General features: G+C 47.4%; 1 protein-coding gene and 1 non-coding gene across 2 annotated transcripts in view; both read right to left on the bottom strand.

Moving 5' to 3' along the window:
- ATP10A (ATPase phospholipid transporting 10A (putative)) overlaps nucleotides 1–18,933 on the bottom strand; it is a 179,394-nt gene that overhangs the window by 112,539 nt on the left and 47,922 nt on the right. The gene's annotated exons all lie outside the window — the stretch shown is intronic.
- Nucleotides 15,637–15,743, bottom strand: LOC112414108 (U6 spliceosomal RNA). The gene has a single exon (XR_003006078.1). It is a non-coding gene; the product is annotated as a U6 spliceosomal RNA (small nuclear RNA).

Raw genomic sequence — 18,933 nt, 5'->3', positions numbered from 1 at the left:
ATGAGAAAGAGAAAGAAGAGATGGAGGGTTTTTAAGTTTTGAGCAAATCCACTTGAAAACATGGCATTAAAGATGAAAGTACAATTCCCTCACTTATGTTTTAAGTACAATTCAGGGCTGAGAAGAACATTTGTTTTGATTAGGCAGTCACGGAGTGCCTCCTGGAAGAGGGGGCATCTGACTTTAGCTCCTGAAGGATGAAAAAATTCTTAGCCTAACCCATACCCCACCCACCCCAAGGGGACTTGGAATTTAAGGAGAGGCTAAAAGGGCAGTGCCCAAACCAGAGCTTAGGCAGGGCACAGCAAAAGAGATCAGGAGACTCAGACACAGAAACAGAAAAGTGTGGGAGTTTGACTGTACAATGGATGTGACTGGACTCCATGAATGATCAGATGAGTCAGGCACGGGGTGCCCAGGTCTCCAGCCCTGGTGGCTGGAATGTGGGAGCCACTGACCTCACCCAGAAGTGGGTGTGCTGTGGGATGGAACAGAGTCCAGTTGTGAGCAATTCTGAGTCCAAGGTGCTGGTGGGCGTATGGGGTGGGAGATGCTTCCAAGACCAAGATAGATAAAGATAGGCACTCAGGGTTCACACATGGAGGTGACAGGATGCCGACCATGGGCACTGTCATGGTGATTACCAGGGAGAGAGCTAGCTAGAAGGAAACAGCGTGAGCTCGGACAGAGGCAACGCGGGAGGGAATGCGGAGGAGGGGAAGCCGGCGGGGGTGGCTGTGCAGGCAGGCGGGGCAGAGAGTAGAGGCTGGGAGCCCAGGATGAAGATGTGCCCAAGGCCTCATGGTGCCTGCTCACCACCACGGGCAGGAGTCCAGGGGCCACACTTTCCACTGCCAAGTGATCACATGTGGACAAACAGTCATGGAATGTGAGCTCACAGTCACTGTATTTTTATTTCCTTTTGTGGGGACTCAACCTTCAGTGGCACAAACCTGAATACAGCACACCTGTTAAGATCAATGGTCACTTTTCCAAACACTCCTAGCCCCTCTTCCTCCCCCTCCAGACCTGTTTTCCACTCAAGCACATTTCCTGCCTGACTAAGGGAGAGTTCAGTCTCTTGAAAGACGGGGAAATGTTTTCCAGGAGTGGGCCACCTGCACAAGGTTCACGAATGCTTAATGGCTTGGGACAAGGCTTTCAGCCCACGCCAGCTGGAGGCTGACACCAAATCCCCGTCAGCGCCCACACATCAGTATCATCTTAATAATCAGAGCAACAGAACAGGAGGTACGTCCCCCGACTAAGTGCAGCCCTCACATGGAGCAGGCAGCATGCAGAGTGCTTACACACAGTCCTCACACTACATTCTCACTTAACAGATGGACAGACTGACCTGTCCAAAGTCACACCCAGAAAGGGGCACAGCGAGGACCAAATCTGTCTGACTCCGGGGCCCATGAAGCCCTGGGGGAGGTCTGGTTTTGAAAGTATTATATATTTTACATTTAATTTGTGGTTTGTAATTAAAGCAAGAGCTGAGATTTTGTTTTCTTAACTTAGAAAGATGGTGTGATTGTTCAGAACAGTTAAGTGAATGGGGTACCTGTATGGGCAGCACTGAATGTAGAATCATAGAGAAAATAAGACCGCATGGTTAGCAACATTCCATACAACGTCTCTGACATAGAACAATTTTCCCTATAAAGAGAAAGCTCTTTCCAAACATAAAATTGCTTCAGGTCTACCTGTCAGTTTATCACATCTCCTGTTGGTAATACATCCCCTGGATAAGAAAGGCAAGCTCCAAGTAAAGTCGTGCTTCATTTATTTAACAGAAAAAAAGTTGGCCAGAAATATCGGGATGCATGCAGTTGAATGCATGTTCTTTCCTCCAAATGGTTCAAGATCGAGGTAGGGTCAAACATAAAGTATCTAGAAAGAGCCACAAAACACATTTTTAAGAAAAAGAGAAGCCCAGAGAACTCACGAAACACGCAAACCGACTAGACTCAGGCCTCCCAAGCATGGCCCGAGTGAAGTACTCCTTTGGCCCTGGATGGGGAGAGCTGTTCAACACTTTAAGCTTTTTTAAGCAAACAGAACAAATGAGAAAACAGGATGTAGTGAGAGGCAAGCCCTAAATGGGAGTGTGGCAGCAAGAGATCCAAGAATCTCGTGGAATAATCATTGTGCCAAGGCCTGATGCCTTAGGGATGAGAAAACCCTTCATGGATTCATTATTCAGATGGTGGACAAATGAAGGAGTATGTGGGGATGAAGAGAGTGAGAGACAGAGATGGACAATTTTCACAACATTTTAAAAAGACCCATCAAGACTCTGAAACTACCCCAAATTTAATATACCCTTATTATAAGACAGGCCTGGGACCTGGGACCCTTTGCTGCAGTGCTGCGATGCCTGCACCTGGACAAACCTCTCCTCTAGCTACAAAATACAATGAAACTATAACGAACTAAAAATAACTCCATGTATGTACAGTTGGGGCAAATTCTGGACAACAAGATACAAAGAGACCAAAAAACCCAACTGCCACTTCTGAAGAGCCGGGAACAAAAACAGGGGGTCGGGAGCAACAGCCGGGTGCTGTGCATGTCCCCTGCACACACCACCGCCAAGGGGGTGGGCAGATCACCTAAGCCACCCCTCCAGCCCGATCCCTGGACACACCCCCACCCTCACCCCATATAAGGAAGCAGCTCAACCCTCCCCTCAGGGAGCAAACAAGGGAATCTGTTACTTGTTTTAGCTCCCTCCTGCTGCAGCAGGAGTCCCAATAAAGCCTTGCCTGAATTTCTTGTCTGGCCTCTGATCAATTTCTATGATCAATTTCTCTGATCAATTTCTATATTGATTAAGGAGGCTAAGAACCCTGGTCCCTAGCAATTACACAACAGGCAAAGAAGGGAAAAGCCCAGAATGAGAGAGATAATGGCTTTAAAGCAGGGTTTCTCAGCCTCAGCACCGTTGGGGCCAGATCGTTTTTTTTTGCAGAGGGCTATCTGCACTGTGGGACTTGGGCTGCACCAAGCCCCCACCCAAGAGGGGCAGTAGCCCCTCCCCACAAATCCTACCAGCCAAGTTCCTCCTGGGGGCAAAGTCACTCCAGGTGGAGGACCACCACTTCATAGCACCCAGGATGGACATTCAGGAACGTGGGTTATTAAATAACCTTTACAGAAACAACATAGTTTAAAAATTATGTGGGTGAGAACTCAGCACTGAAACAGAAATGGCAAAATCTGCAGCAGGCACCAGACCCAAATCTGTTGCATAACGTCCAGAATGCGTCTCCTTTCCACCCTAAACTGAAACAGCTGCTCCTTCGGTGAGACACGCTAATGGATTCGGAATCTCATACTAAACATCAGAGCACGCTAGCGGTACTCGCCCTGATTACAGGGCCTCTGTCTTCTTTAGAATGAAGATTGGATGCTGACTTTCTCAGCCCCCACTGGACTATGCTGGGACCACACAATTATTCACTGCAATGCCACACTGCATACCCAGAAGAAAGGAATTTTCCCCAGGAGCTGTACTAGCTTGTGACAGCAAAATGACACCTAAAGGAACATGACCAATTAGAAACCTCTTGGTGAGTTATAAAACTTTTGTTTTTGGACAAATCATTTCTACAGCAGTCTTTTCTGAGTTTCATGGGACAGTCTCAAAATAGCTCACCAGACATCAGGATGCGGGGATCAGACTCTTTATCCCAATAATAGTACTGCCCATTTGTAAAGCATGTAAAACATTTTGGGGGCACTTTTAGAGTTTTCAAGTTAATTTCTTCTACATTCACTGGTTGGTATGACATTCTCATGAAACAGGCAGGATGACTCACATTTCAGGCAATGCCTTAAAGCTGGGAGAGGTCTTGTGTTTTCAACAATTTTTCCTAAGAGGCTGCAACAATACACACTTCTCCATTGGTACCTAAGAGTACCTGCCCGCCCTGTTTCTGCAAACAGTAAGTGCTTCTTTCTTTTCTCTCCTTGCCACCTGATAGGCAGACAGGACACCTTACCTTTTTATTGCTCCTGCCTGACTCCCAGGCCATTTAACCTGTTCTTCTGGGAATAAACTGCCTATTTTCCCACTGTTTTTCCTATCGTATTGTTTGCTTCCTTCTGGACAACTTAATTTGTGAGAGCTTTTATATTAAAAATATTAATCCTATTTATTTTACCTTGAAAATATTTTTCTCTAAAGAATTATGTTTTTTAATGTTTGCTTATAGTATATTTTTGTCATATAACAGTTTTAAATTTTTCTATAGTTAAATATGTGTGAGTTTTCTAGGCCTGGCTAAGAAAGTCCCCTGTGCCCCTAGACTGGATGTTTACTTCTTTGTTTTTTGTTGGGGAGTGCAGCATTCTTTTCTTTTTTAGTATTCAAGTGTTCAAATGAACTGATATTCATTTTTATATAGTACAACCTGAGGGTCCAAGGCTGTTTCCTCTAGACAGCCAATTGTATAAACACTGTTTATTAAATAATCCTTTTCCCACGGAACATAAGTACCCACTCTAAAATTCTCATATATAATATCATGTATTTGGGGTTTATCATGTCTTTCTCCATGTCCACACTCTGACACTGGGATCCACTGCACAGTGAGTGTGCTGGCTCAGCCCCATCACTGGGAGCCCCCAACCCCGGGTGGAGGCAGCCCCCTAGCAGGGCCCCGGCTGGCACTCTGGGTGACACGGGGTGCTTCCTGCTGCCACTTCTGCACCCCTGCGAGTCACAGTCAACTTCATGCTGCAGCCCTGGTTCCACTAACTGTACGAAAAGTCCCTCCTGTTTGATCTTTTCAAAAATGTCTTGGCTATACTGGGGCATTATAAACTCTAAGGCCATTTTATTCAATTCCAAGAGAACCTTGCAGGCAGAACCACACAAACACATGCACCCTCTTCTTGGAGAACTCACTCTCCCACCCACAGCCACAGGAAGGCTCCTGCTGGCTTACATCCTTCAAAAAGATACTGCAGTTTTCTTCATGCAGGTTTTGAGCCCTTCTTGTTCAGTTCACTCCTAGGTATTTTATAGTATTTGTTCCTGTTTTCAGCACTATCCTCCCCACTTCCCCTCTGGGTGCTCACTGCTCCCTGAGTTACTGTGAGTCATTCTTTATGGTCCCAAGCCTTCCTCAGCAGCTGTTTCTCTGGGCATGAGTTCCCTCTGCTTAAACCATTTTCCTTTCCCTGGTGGCCAGTCCCCTTTGAAGGAATGGTTACTATTCTTGGTTAGCATGTTTGGGCTCTGCTCTGCTTTCTAAAATGATGGCAGGTACCCGCCTTACGGAAAGTGAAGCGGCCCCCAAGAGAGCAGTGAGCATGAAGTTCATCCGGGCTCCCACTGGCAGCCTATCCCAGCCTCAGGGGCAAATGAAAAGCACCCCGGAGGCCAGAGCGTCAGGTCACCCTTGCATGCACCAACGGCCACCTTCCCCACTGAAGGCCCAGGCTTTCTCCAAGACACTCTCCTTTGTGGCACCCACCCCAGTGCTGTTCTCCGAGTGCCTGTGGCCCATGCAGGAGCCTGAGCCAGTGCTCTGTATGGACCCAGAGGGACCAAGGTCAGCCCAGATGTACAGAGACCTGTGGCCACTGCTCCAGCATGCAGGTTGGAGAGGAGAAAGGTTCAGGCCCCCATTTCCCCAGAGTCCCCTGCTTCCTCTGAATCTGAATTTTGAAAGTGAGAAGCCTTCATTGATGACAAGGTCCCTTCCTCTCATTTGACATTCTGAGGGGACTAAGGGCCAGGGAAGTAGATGGATTTTCCCACTCGGTGGGGGTGATGGTCTGCTCCCACTGCACTACCAGGAGTCTTCCCGAGGTTCACTGAAAAGCACTGACCTTTGGGTCACTCTCTGACTAATACTACGCTGGGTTCCTCCTGGCCAAGCAGAATGAGGAATCACGCAAGCAACCTATTCTCTATATAAAGTTCTCTAAAAAATTCACCGCAATAACATTTCTCCATAACTGATTTATTGCAAATGTCCCTCAGTTATGACAAGCACGGTGAACAACGTCAAACAAGCCCTGTCCTTCAGAAGATTCAGCCCCTAGAACGGAAGGGATGTTAAAATATGGATCAAACTATGCTCTGGCGACATGATTTCTTTTGAAGCAGTTTGTGTGGGGACGTAAGACACCTTTAGAATTCACAGCTTGGGAGTCCAATCCCAATTTTCTCCAGTAAAGCAGTAACAGCAACAGTAACCTCAGGAAACTGATTTCACCCAATAATTTTCTGAGAACGGTCAACAATGCTGGCATTCAGAATTGACTTAACCCCCTTCTTGGGTAAAGACATGGTGAGTTCGGCCATGCTGTTGATGGTCCCCTTCTCCTTGTGCCACGGCTGCCAGACCCCACAGGCCACCACAGAGTCACTGTCGCCAGTCATGTTTGCAGTGCCCTGTGAGGGAGTGCCATGCCACTCCCACTTTAAGGATGAAGATGCTGAGGACCAGAGGGGGTTAAACCTATGCCCTGGCTCACGGCTGGAAGAGAGGAGAGCTGCTCCAAAAACACGCACAGAAGGCAGGCCTTCTACATCTACGAACGTAACCCATGCTTTCCAATTTTAGATTATTGGGGGCAAAAATGCTAAGAAATGGGAATTGCTAAATTATAGATGTTTTCGCCTATCTTTATTTAGAAAAAAAATTTCCTTTTCTTCTTGGGGGAATCAAGCAGGTTACAGTAAGTTACATTCAAAGAATCTTTTGTCGCTACACAAATGTGCAAAGTTAAGAAGCACACCGCTTCGGAGGAACTGAATCAGCCAGGGGTTCCCACCATCCCAGCACCAAATCGCCGTCATACTGCTGAGCCCACCTCATGAGGCCTGGGTGCCATAGACATGACTGTCACACAGGCCCCACTGCGGGAAGGCCTGCCGACTGGTCACCTCTGGCCCAATTCTAAACCCGTAACAATGACGACTTTGGGATTTCAACGTAGTTTCTTAAGATGAGGGAGAGACAGACTCTTCCCTCAATCCACTTCAGTGATTTGGGATTGAAAGTGCTTGTAAATAGGAACAAAATTTTTTTTAATGTTTTTGGATTTCTGCTTATGCCTCTAACAATCTAAATACCATTGAATTCGATTCCTGATTTTGGTTTTAGCAATATGTTATTATCTTTACCACTATTAATAGTAATACTTATTTTCCCAAAGACTGCCAGGTAAGTACCAGCACTAAAATTACTGCCTGGAAATATTTCTTGAGACATTTTATTCCTTAACTGAGGTAGTGTGTCATGAAATCCTCTGGGAAAAATTTGACCTGTGAAAAGGGTTTGTTTCACAGCCAAAGCACAGGTGCTGAGTGTCAGTCTCTTTCACCCACACAGCCACAGCTCTGTCATGACCCTGTGTGCACACACAGCCAGGGCCAGCACACGGGGGTTCCCATAGCAGGGTGCTGGCCAGGGAGCCTTTGTTCCTGCACAAGCTGAGTCTGGCCGACATCAGAGAGCACTCACCCTTCTTCGGACCGCTCCGGTTCTTTCCACTGGGGATGTGCCCCTGTGGCCAGGCAGGCATCCTGGGCATGGCTGCAACCACAAGTGACCTGGACAGGTGTCCTCTGCCTGGAACTTGCCTGCTGCCCCCTGGGATGGGCCAACTGGGCCTCAGGACAATGCCCCCTGGGTGGAAATGGCAGCAGCAGTAATTCAAACTCGCCTTGAAAAGGCCTCTCACTCCTTCAGTGGCTCTTGAAACTTTAGTAACTTGGAAAGGTTATCTTTCAGAAAAGAATTCACAAAACACACACCTGTGTATATTAGGCTCCTCAGTGGCACAAGGAATCCCCCTGCTGCCAGGAAAGCTGGGACAGGCACCCCAGGCCCAGGACACACCTCTGAGCAGGTCACTGGCATGAAGAGGGGCCGACCCGCTGCCCGCATCTGTGGACATCCCGCAGCAAGGCCAAGGGCACAAGGAGGGCAGCACAGAACAGCGAGAAGATTCCAATCAGCAGGAGAAAAAAGGCTTTTTTACTTCCTGCAATATGTGATCCCAGTCTGGTGAGACAGCTTCCAGGTCTCCTGGGCCACCGGGGCTGAATGACAAACACCCAACAAGAGAACAGTCCTCAGATCATGGTGACAAAACCCGATTCGGCTGCTCTGGCTGCCACCCGCACTGGACACGCCCATAAAGGGCTTTCATCTGGACCCCCCAACAATGCAAACTGATCTAGTGTAGTGTAGAAAGTGTGTCAGGCAGCCCACTCTGGAACATTCGGGAGGCTTCCTACCCATCCTAATAAAATTCACTTTATTTCAAATACCAATACATGGCTAATTTTTTTAACATCTAGTTCTCACCTTATTTTTTATTTTTATTTTATTCCTAGTATTTCAACAACAGCAGAGCCTATGTGCTTATACAGAAATAAAGTCCACACATTTAATCTAACGCCAGTATTTGAATAACTTTAGTGACAGCACTATCCTCATGCTTTCCCCTTTACGGAGGAGAGTTTGGGGAGTCATTCTGGGTGAAAGGAAAATGTATCTCCTCTTAGGCAACTAACTTGAACAAAAGAAAACTCTTTGGAGTGACAGCCTCTCCTCAGCTGGGGAAGGCAGTCCAGTGTGTGCCATGACCCCAGGGGGACAGAGATGCTTTGGGGAACCAGCCACATGTACTGCCCTCACACTGTCCTACACATTGGGATGTGAGGCCCCTCAGCCAGCAGCTCCCCAGGCCCCGGGTTCAACCCCAGGGTCAGCACTTCCAAGCTGTGCTCCCAGGCGTGTGTCTGAGCCTGTGTTCCCATCTGCAGAGTGGGGACAACAGTGACAATGCTTGTACCGTGGGGTAGGGAATGGGTGCAGAGATGAGCTTGGCTGTGTACTCAGGGCTGCTGTGACGGGGTCTTGGGTGAGAGTCTCTGGGCGAAGGTGCCAGCACGGAGCTTTGGAATGCTGACTCGTACTCACCTCCCAGACAGCCAACACCTCTCACCCTTAGTTCCCCAATCATCAGGCCTCAATGTGCTCATTTTGAAAATGGTTCAACCTGGCATGGAACAGCTTGCGTTTAAGGAAATCACACCTTTCCGCTCTATAAAGCACCTTGCCCCTACCCCTTCTGCACCTACTGCTCACCAGGCTACTGTCCTTTTGCACCACCAGGTGGCAGGGGCACCTCGGGCCCCCATGGGGACCCCTCCTTGCTAATCTCTGAACCCAACATGCCTGACAGAGCACAGAGGCCACGAGGCAGTATATCTCTGTTACTGGCGAGCAGTACCACTTGCCTTGGGCCAAAGGCTGAGAATCTCCCTGTGTTCCAAAGGGAAGGATCTCACGCACATTTTTATACCAACACAGGGAACACGTGCTCCACATGACGGGGGGGCACGTGGCCGACTCAGGCTAGTACCACACACAAAGCCATCTTTGTTCACCAGGGAGACTTTAAAAATTATTTTCCTGTTTCAAGTCAGTAAAATGTTGCTTTTGGGCCAAGACTTACTTGGGAACTCTCCAACTGGATGCTTGTCTTCTGAGAACAGAACAGAAATTGGGCAAAGTGCACCATGGAGACGTTGCATATGCCTGTCTCTGCAGCACAGACCGTGTTGTTTTAACGTCACAACACGGAGCTGGGCTTTCCTCCTTGAACACTGAAACCACCAGGCTGGGAAATAAGGAGGCAGCTTCTCTCAGACCCACAGGCCTCCCTCACTGAAGCTGGGGCCACGTGGATGCACTGAGTCAGAGTCTGGGACTATGGACCAGCTCCCTCTGGCAGCAGTAACAGATTACCACGAGCAAAGCTTAAAGCCACACAAATTTATCATGTTATAGTCCTGGGGGTCAGAATCCCAACACTGGCCTCACTGAGCTAAAATCGAGGTGTCAGCAGGGCCGCATCCCTTTCTGGGGGCTCCAGGGGCAAACCCGTCTCCCTGCCTTTTCCAGTTTCCAAGGCCACCCCCCTCCTCCACCTTCAAGGCCAACGTGGCGTCAGGCCTCTCTCACTGAGCTCCATCTCTCTGGCTCTCTCCTGATTTTTTTTCTTCCACCTTAGGATCCCTGGGATTATAATGGGCCCGCCCAGAAAAGCCAAGATAATCTCTTTATCTTAAGGTCATCTGATGAGCCACCTTAACTGTGCTTTGCCATGAAAATACTCACAGGTTCTGAGGATTAGGAGGTGGACGTCTTTGGGGGACCATTATGCTGCCTAAAACAAATCATGAGCAGAAATCAGGTAAAAGTGCATTTTATATGTGAGGAGGGTGTGGCCAATATTCAGTGGGATGTGTCCTGAAGTCAGCTCCCCCCTGGTGCCCTCATGGCCAAGGGACCCTTGTGAGGGGGGACGATTCCTGAAACAAGGCAAGACCCGGCCACAGGGACACATCCCCCTCTGACCCTGGACACAGCAGCCTAGGGTCTGAGGGGAGACAATGGTTCGTGGGAAGGTGGTCAGGTTGTGACTCTGTGGCCTGTGCTGGGCCCCCACTTACCATCCCTTAGGCACATCTGCCATGCAGTCCCCTAGGACCCCTGGATTACTCGTGACCCACTAGGCACCTTCTTCCTTTCATTCACTCACTCATTCATTCACCCAGTGTCTGTTGGTTCTGCTGGGCTACATGCTAAGGGACGAGGCACGACAGGGAGCAAGGGGGCCTGTGATGCCCTCATGCCCTCTGGGCATCTGCAAGTTTCATCTCTGCTTCTCAGACACAAGGACTGCATCACTAGAGCAACTCACCCACCATGGAGAGTTCTTTAAAGAGAGTGATGGAACCTACACAAGCAGCCCGAGCTGCTCTGCCTTAGTTAGTCCATGGGAACCAGGGTTTGGCCACTGCCGTTCTAACCCCTGGCGGGCAAAGTCCAGTCCCCATTCCCAAGGGCCCTTGTCACTAGCACCTGTTCCGTAAGGATGTGACCCTCAGGTTCCGAGGTGCTGCCGTCCTGCTTGTAAGGCCAAGATAGCCCACAGTAGACACACCAGCAGCACCTGCTAAACCCAACAGTGAATTCGGAAAGCCCAAGAATGAACCTCACTCAGTCTGGACCAAGCTGGGCAATTCCCAAACCTCCATAGGCCTTGGCTTCTGCGAGCGTAGACTGGGAGTCACAGATCTGCCAGACGTGGGCTTGAGTACGCCTTAGTGCCACCCACACTGCTGCTCTGTCTGCACACTGCCCTGCCACAAGATGTGCACGAGTGGGAGGCGTGTGTGTGTGGTGTATGCACATTGAGCATGTGCGGTATATCTGTAGGTGTGGGGGGGGTGCACACACGTACACGTGGATGGGTACACACAGATATACACATCAAGGACAACTGACACACGTGGAAGTCAAGTAGAAAGAGCCTGAGATCTAAAAAGACAGACGTGTTCAATCAGCCTCCGGCATCCACTTAGTGTGCCTGGATAAGCCACCTAACTACTAGGAACATGAACGTAAGTCATCTTGTCTGGAAAACGTGGCTAATGACACAGGCGAGTCACCTCTCAGAACTGTCCTTGGGAATCAAACCAATTTTATCAAGCATGCACTTTTGAATATTAAATATATAGAGTCAAATAAATGTTTGTTATACAGCTGAATGAATAATATTATGTGGTATTTCCTTTAGAAGTATAAAATATTATAAAAATATCAGGAATTTTAAGTATTGGCTTTCTAGATTTGCTCAAATTGTAATACATCCTGGGTTTGGAAAACAGAAAGGTGGGAATGGAGGAAAAGTAAAAACTCTCTTTTGAAATCTTATAAGGCATGTGCAGCAGGTGTGGCAAGCTAATGGTGATGCAGGAGAAGGTTCTGAGAGAACCAACCTCCACATCTACACACAGGCCCACAGGACCCTGCTGGATACCCGCTCAGCGATGCCTCTCCAGCTAGTTTAGAATGACTGGTTGAGTCCCTAGGACCCACAGTGCAGATGGAATCCACCAGGCCCAGCACACACTGGCCTCAGGGCCCCCACTTCACCACCTTGAGTTCCTCCTGCTGTACAAGAGTCCGGATCCGGGAAAAGAGATGCTGCCTCATTAAGAAACAGAAAGTCTTTTATCATAATCAATGTTTCAATAGTAGCATTCACCAAAAAGTGGGCCCACCCCCTGCATCACACTTAATACATATTTTTGTGCTATGTTTGAGTTCGAACAGCTGGCTATTTACAGATTTTGACTGGGAAAATAATGCATGAACATATAAGAAAGTTCCAGATAAAAGTCGAAGTCTTGTAGCTCAACACCCGTGGGTTGTGTCCACTCTAGCACCACCTGGGCCCACAAGTTGGAGGCTTATGTGTCCCTTCTAGGGGCAGAACACAAGGAAATTCTAAATCCAGGGGTTAAAAAAGGAAGGCTGGACTATTTTCCTTCCCAAAACTCACCTAGTTCTAGGAATTGGCAAACATTTCATAATTTGCTTCATGAAAACAAGTTTCTACCTTTACTAAAAAGAAAACGTGAAATTCCCATCATTCCCAGAGTCTGGAGGAAAAGGTATTTCAGAATCAAAGATGAAAAGCACATCTGCTAGTTATTTCGAATAGTCTTCCCAAGACATTTATCTTAATTCTTAGGAAAGCCCCTTATATTGCTTTGAGAAGAAGCAACTGCAAACTGCTAAACATAATTATCTTCTAATTAATACAGAAGAAACAGCCGCCCTGACACACCTTCTGCTCTCCCTCCACCGTGAATGCTCCCTGACCCCAAAGCAGGAGAAATTAAGGGCAGGCATGTGTTTTCTCCAGTGCATCTAAATGGCCCAGTTCTGACCACAGCCTACCCTTCAAGGCACCCATGTCTCCATCACACAGACTGCCTCCACCTCAGCTGGGAGGTCAGCTTTTCAGGAGCAACAAAAGACGGGCAAAGGAGAAGTACTCAGGACTTTCAAAGAACGGCCACCTTGGGTGTGAGACCAGGAAGACACCCTTCACTCATTTCTTCATGCAGTGGAATCTTCACATATTTCAGGAATCAGCCCGAATGCCATCTTCTTTCCTCCACTGAGTGCCTCTGAACGCTCAAGGGGACGAGATGCCCAGGCTCTGAGCACCTTCACCAGGGAGGGTGGGCAGGCAGCCTGCCCGTGGGCCTCCTCACCCACTCCACCGGGCCACATGCACAGGGTGCACACTGGCCTTCAGGCCGCCCATCCCCTCACCCTGCCCAAGGCCCGGCCTCCCACAGGTCAAGCTGGCTTTGCTGGCTGAATGGATGAATGCTTTGAGATTCTTGCGATGGTCAAACGTTCCTTGTAGGGTGATGGTTTTAAATGAAGTCCTAAGTAACCAAATATTTTAAAGAGAAAAACACTTTCGTTGGTGCCAGTTGGGACTCTGAAATGATGTCCTCACAGATTTTCTAACTATAGTGGAAGTGAAGGTAAAAAGTTCGACTGGGGCTCCCCTGGTGGCGCAGTGGTTGACAGTCCGCCTGCTGAATTACCAAAAAAAAAAAAAAAAAAAAGTTTGACTGAATGATTTCTTTGAGGAAGATCACAGTAGAACATACCAGTAAGAAAAAAAGCAGTAAGCAATCACCATTTAAGTAATATTGAAAGTTAAATGTGTCCTATTTACTTTCACAAGTGCCAAATATATCAGTAGGCTGAAAGCACACAGCCCCCGATTTAACTGTTGGTTCCCATGCTGTACTACACAACAAGGCCCTTCATTTCACAGTATGAAAATAACACCACCATGAGTCACCACTGGGTAGCAAAGTTACTTCCCAGTTCTAGGGTTTGTTCTCACTGTTGCATTTGCTTTCTTCAAGGTCTCACTATGGCCTTACTGTGCTAGGGGTATATTGGATGAAGCAGCTAGGCATAAATTAATGGTTAAATGACCAAAAAAGGATGACAGGTTTCCCCCACTAGCCAAAAGCAGAGTGTTTCTATGAAACTTTTCCTGACCTGAAATGGCATAAATGAAGAAGCAACTACCTTTCAACACAGCTGGCAAGGGATGCACAAAAATAAATCTAGATAAAGCACAGATGCTCACACAGTTCAAAGCTACTAGATACAGAGATGCTGAGTGTGGTTCCCAGAGGAAGAGCTTGGTGGTGTCACTCTTTGAGGTGTGCATTGCCTCTATTGCCGCTCACTGCAAGACAAACTCTATTTTTGCTTTTTGCCTTTTTTCATAAAAGCAAAAATCCTCTTTGGATTTCTTTTGGTTAGCAAAAGTGAACGCAAAAAAATAAATAAATAAAAGTAAAAACAAAGTGGCATAAACTGAACTTTCGAAAAGTGGGGGATACCTATACTTCAGCACAATTTATCGATCAACTCTCATCAAAACACTCTCCCGTTTGTCTCCTGCTTCCCAGGTGAGAAAGCAGTTTGTATAAGGAACTAGTGATTCACGACTCATTCCGCGGCATGTGGGATCCTCCCGGACCGGGGCACGAACCCGCATCCCCTGCATCGGCAGGCGGACCCTCAACCACTGCGCCACCAGGGAAGCCCCTGCGACTCATGTATTTTTATGCCAGTATTTTCCCCCATCAGGTGACCAGCCTGGATCTATAATATTTTTATGCCAAATGCTGTCTATTCTTTGGGGGAACTTAGAAGTTTCTTGGAGAAGGTGGAGTTTGGCTTTAGGATTAAAGGCTGGGGGGATTCACACACACTAACATCAGCACAGGCTTTCCTGGGTTTCAGGAAGATGGTCACAGTTGGGAGGATGTGATGTGCTCACTGACTGGCCGTGAGATGGGGGTATGCAGAGAGGCCACAAGTGGGCAATAAGGTCCTTACAGGAGACGGCCCACATGGTGGGGAGGGGAGACATGATGGCTGCATGGGAGGATTCCTGCTTGTGTTCTCTGAAGCCTGAGCCCTGCGGAAGCTTCCAGCACTGAGACAGTCTGCACTCTAAGTAAGAGCACCCTGGGAGGCCCCAGATGGGAGGGTGGGAGGCAGGGAGGTGGGACCACCCCCCAAAAGAACCCAGCTGAGTGTGGGATGGTGGGGGCCACATGTCACAGTGGAGGAATCCCCAAGAGATGGGATACAGGAGGGAGCCTGTAAGGCCCATACCTCCCACAAAGGGTCTAGTGGGAGCAGGGTGGGAGTGGCGAGCCATGAACTAAGGGCACCAGGGACAATTACTGATGGCAGAGTGATGGAGGACACACATTTCACTTTGACTTTCTCAAAATTATGGTGTTTCTTTTAAAACTAAAGACGAGAAAAATCAAATGAGCAACCAACCTTAAGAACTCCATCCACCTCACCACAAATTTGCTGTGAGCTAACATTAACAAAGGGCACATTTATATAAAGATGGCTTTTTTTTTTTTTTTGGTAAAGTCTATCTTCAAGGTAACATGTAATTAAATTTTTGCTTTCAGAAATTTTTATTTGTGCTCATTTTCCTTTCCTTCTTGGGAAAACCTCAAACTCACTCATAGTTACATAGATGCACCTTGTGCCTGAGAACAGTGCTCATCACCTGGATACGCCGAGAGGCGGGAAGATGTTTCCATGACCACCGTTCATCTTTGGTCTAGCAGCACACAGTAATTTTTTTTTTTAACATCTTTATTGGAGTACAATTGCTTTACAATGGTGTGTTAGTTTCTGCTTTATAACAAAGTGAATCAGTTATACAAAAAGTATGGAACACTTCACGAATTTGCGTGTCATCCTAGCACAGTGGCCATGCTAATCTTCTCTGTATCGTTCCAATTTTAGTATATGTGCTACTGAAGCGAGCACAGCACACGGTAATTTAAGCATGAGGACTTGTTGCTAAAAATCCTGAAGTGGAAACAAGAAGGGGATGGAAGATACTTTGCCCTCTTTCCCATGGCCTGTATTCTCAGTTCTGCCGTCGCAGAACTGGGTGGTAGATCCTGTCTGGCGGCCAATACAGAAGTGGTCTGCCTTGGGGTCACCCACGCTGCAGACTATATGCACTTCAGGTAGATCTAGGACATGTATGGCAAACCACCTGACATAAGAAATTAATTACAAGAATTTTTTTTCCAAAAATGACAATGTGCATTTTAGAATCTAGTTTTCAAAGTCAGGGTCTTCAACTAGAGATGAAGGCTTGATGGCAGTTTCCCCATCACTTAATGCTAACTCCCTGTGATCCATGTAAGTGTTACAGAGTGGGGGCTGAGAAATGAGGAGGCCAAAGCAGGAAAACTATCCCCGAACTCCTCATCTCCTGCAAACCTTCTAATAAGACCTGCTGCCGAAAGCCCAAGGGCCTGGTTCAAGTTTCCTTAACTTTCCTGTCTGTGGTTACCTGATAGTACAGCAGCGGGGTTGCCAGGAGACGGGGTGCAGGGATGAAGGCGTGGATGAATTACCAAAGGGACGATTTGAGTGTCTGCACTGCTTAGAATTCAAAGCTGCTGGTAGGCAGTTCAAGAGCAAGCCAATCCTCTCACCTGCATATTTTAGGGTTCCTTTAAATCTGAAGATGTTCTGGGAAATACACATCTATACTTGTTTGTTTTCAAAGTGTAACAATGCCCACAGAGCTCTGGGCACACAGACTGTTTTGCAACTTAAATATATAAGATAAAACTATGATTCTATGTCCACAGGGCTTTACCTCCTACCTGCCTACAACAAGCAATGTTTTTACCACAGTCTGAAAACAGAGCAAACAGTCCTGGCCAGGACTTACGAGACAAGGTCTCCCAGGTCTGATGGAAAAGGCTTCCACAGAAAGTACCACTACTGGGATCCAGGGGGTGACCACTGGGTGGCCAGAAATTCATCTGCAAAGCCAGGGAGGTGAGGTATGGGAAGACGCACCATAATTATGCCTAGAAGCCAAGTGTAGCACAGCCTTCCCTTTAACTATACAGCCTGACAGAAGCAGAGAACTAACTGCCCTGATCTGGAGTCAGAACAGGTCTCCTAGCCATGACAACAGTGTGTGTTTAAATGAGGTGGAGGACATGTGTCATCCAGCAGGGGTCACAGGTGACCTGATACCACCTTAGCAGAAATTTCTCTTCACTTCACTAATTACAACCCATTAACAGCCTTAAGCTACCAGACAATGGGGCCCAGTGAGCATAGGTTCCAGAGGGGTCAGTTTGGGTGAACACAAGAGGCGGGGAAGGCCAGCATCAGGGACACTGCAGGAGCCCAGAAGGGAGCTGCCGGAATGTCCCAGGCAGACGTGGATCACTCGGGCTCTTGCAGGCTCTCTACAGATACAGAGCTGGGTGATTAAGAGGAAGACGGCCAGAGGCAAACTTTGCTGACTGGCCAGTTCCTGGCCACAGAGAGAGGGAAGCATCCCACCAAGACATACAGCAGAGTTGGGAAAAGAAAGGAGAGGAAAAAACTAAGAGAAACAGGAGATGAAGACAGAGAGGGAAGAGAGAGGAGAAAGACAAAACGATCAGGGCAGGGCCTGGTCGTTTACAAGAAAAAAAATTTACAAGAAAAAAATTAAAAAGCACTAGTGAGATTGTGGGGAGGAAAAGCTTCAGGGACCCAGAAACATCACAAGTGTCAGGGACACAGGGACAGTGTACATGGGTCATCGGACACACGGGGACCGACATCACACCTAATCCAGCTGTACCACAGCTCACTCCGCCAGTCACTGTGTCTCCCCAGGCCCAGCCCCACTGCTCTCCACTCTGTGAGGCCGGGGAAACTGAGGCACGGGCTGGAAGATGCCAGCCAGCAGAGTGCACGGCATCATGCAGGACCTGGAGCGATGGTGATGCTTGCTCAGTGCCTGGTCCATGTTTCTCCCCACCCAGCTCCTCTGAAGTGGAAACAATTTATCAGGAGACATAGCGAACATTTACAGGAGCAAAGATGACAGCTGTAGTGCCTGCCTGGCCCACTAAGAAACTGACGCCTAGGAGTTAGTTGTTTTTTTGTTTGTTTGTCTTTTAAACAGTTTCCTTAGTTTCTGACTATCCTCTGATAAAAAGCACAGTGTCAATCACACTTTAAAAATAAGTCAGGAAACAGGAACCTCACTCAGATTCTTAACGTGTTAAAGAACACTTCTGTACTTTGGATATCATGCCCTGTGCTGAGTACAAAGCTCGATTTGTTTCTGCTTTGTAATGTAGAGTGTTATGTTCTACCACTGCTACACAATCACTTTGAGGAAACATTACTATAAAAATAAATAAGTTTCTTTTTTCATTCAAAGTGAGGGAAAATAACAAGGACGCCCTAAGCACACCCACAAACCTTTTCCAAGTACACTTGTATTTGTCCCTGGGCTGGCAAGAATGTTTTGCTGATGATATCAAAGTCCTTTAATTTATCTACGATCAATCACACTTAAACAGTGAGGAAAAAATACTCATTCTGTTCCACTTTAAATTAAAACAAGCTATTTTTTGGGTACTAGGCTGTCTTTATTTTTCTTTGAACACAGGGGAATACGCTACTCTGAGACCTGGCTGTGGAAGGGCAGCAAAACACACTATTAATCTCTGAGTTGGAGTTTTAAAAAAGACAAAGTATAATTCCATTTTCAAAACTGATCGCCAACTTCCACTTCTGACCAAGTGGAATATACAGGATTTACTCTCCACTTTGAAACAAGTAAGAAGCTGAGACAAAATACATTTTAAAAACTGGTTTTCAGGACTTCCCTGGTGGTGCAGTGGTTAAGAATCCACCTGCCAATGCAGGAGACACGGGTTCAAGCCCTGGTCTGGGAAGATCCCACATGCCACGGAGCAACTAAGCCCGTGCACCACAACTACTTAAGTCCACGTGCCTAGAGCCCGTGCTTCGCAACAAGAGAAGCCACAACAATGAGGAGCCCGCCACTGCAACGAAGAGTAGCCCCCACTCACTGCAACTAGAGAAAGCCTATGCACAGCAACAAAGACCCAATGCAGCCAAAAATAAATAATTAAATAAATTTTTAAAAAAATGGTTTTCAGACACTGGACAGCAG

The sequence above is a fragment of the Neophocaena asiaeorientalis genome, unplaced genomic scaffold (assembly GCF_003031525.2).
Source record: "Neophocaena asiaeorientalis asiaeorientalis breed wild unplaced genomic scaffold, Neophocaena_asiaeorientalis_V1.1 scaffold595, whole genome shotgun sequence".
Classification (NCBI taxonomy): domain Eukaryota; kingdom Metazoa; phylum Chordata; class Mammalia; order Artiodactyla; family Phocoenidae; genus Neophocaena; species Neophocaena asiaeorientalis.
This window is presented reverse-complemented; position numbering and strand designations above follow the sequence as displayed.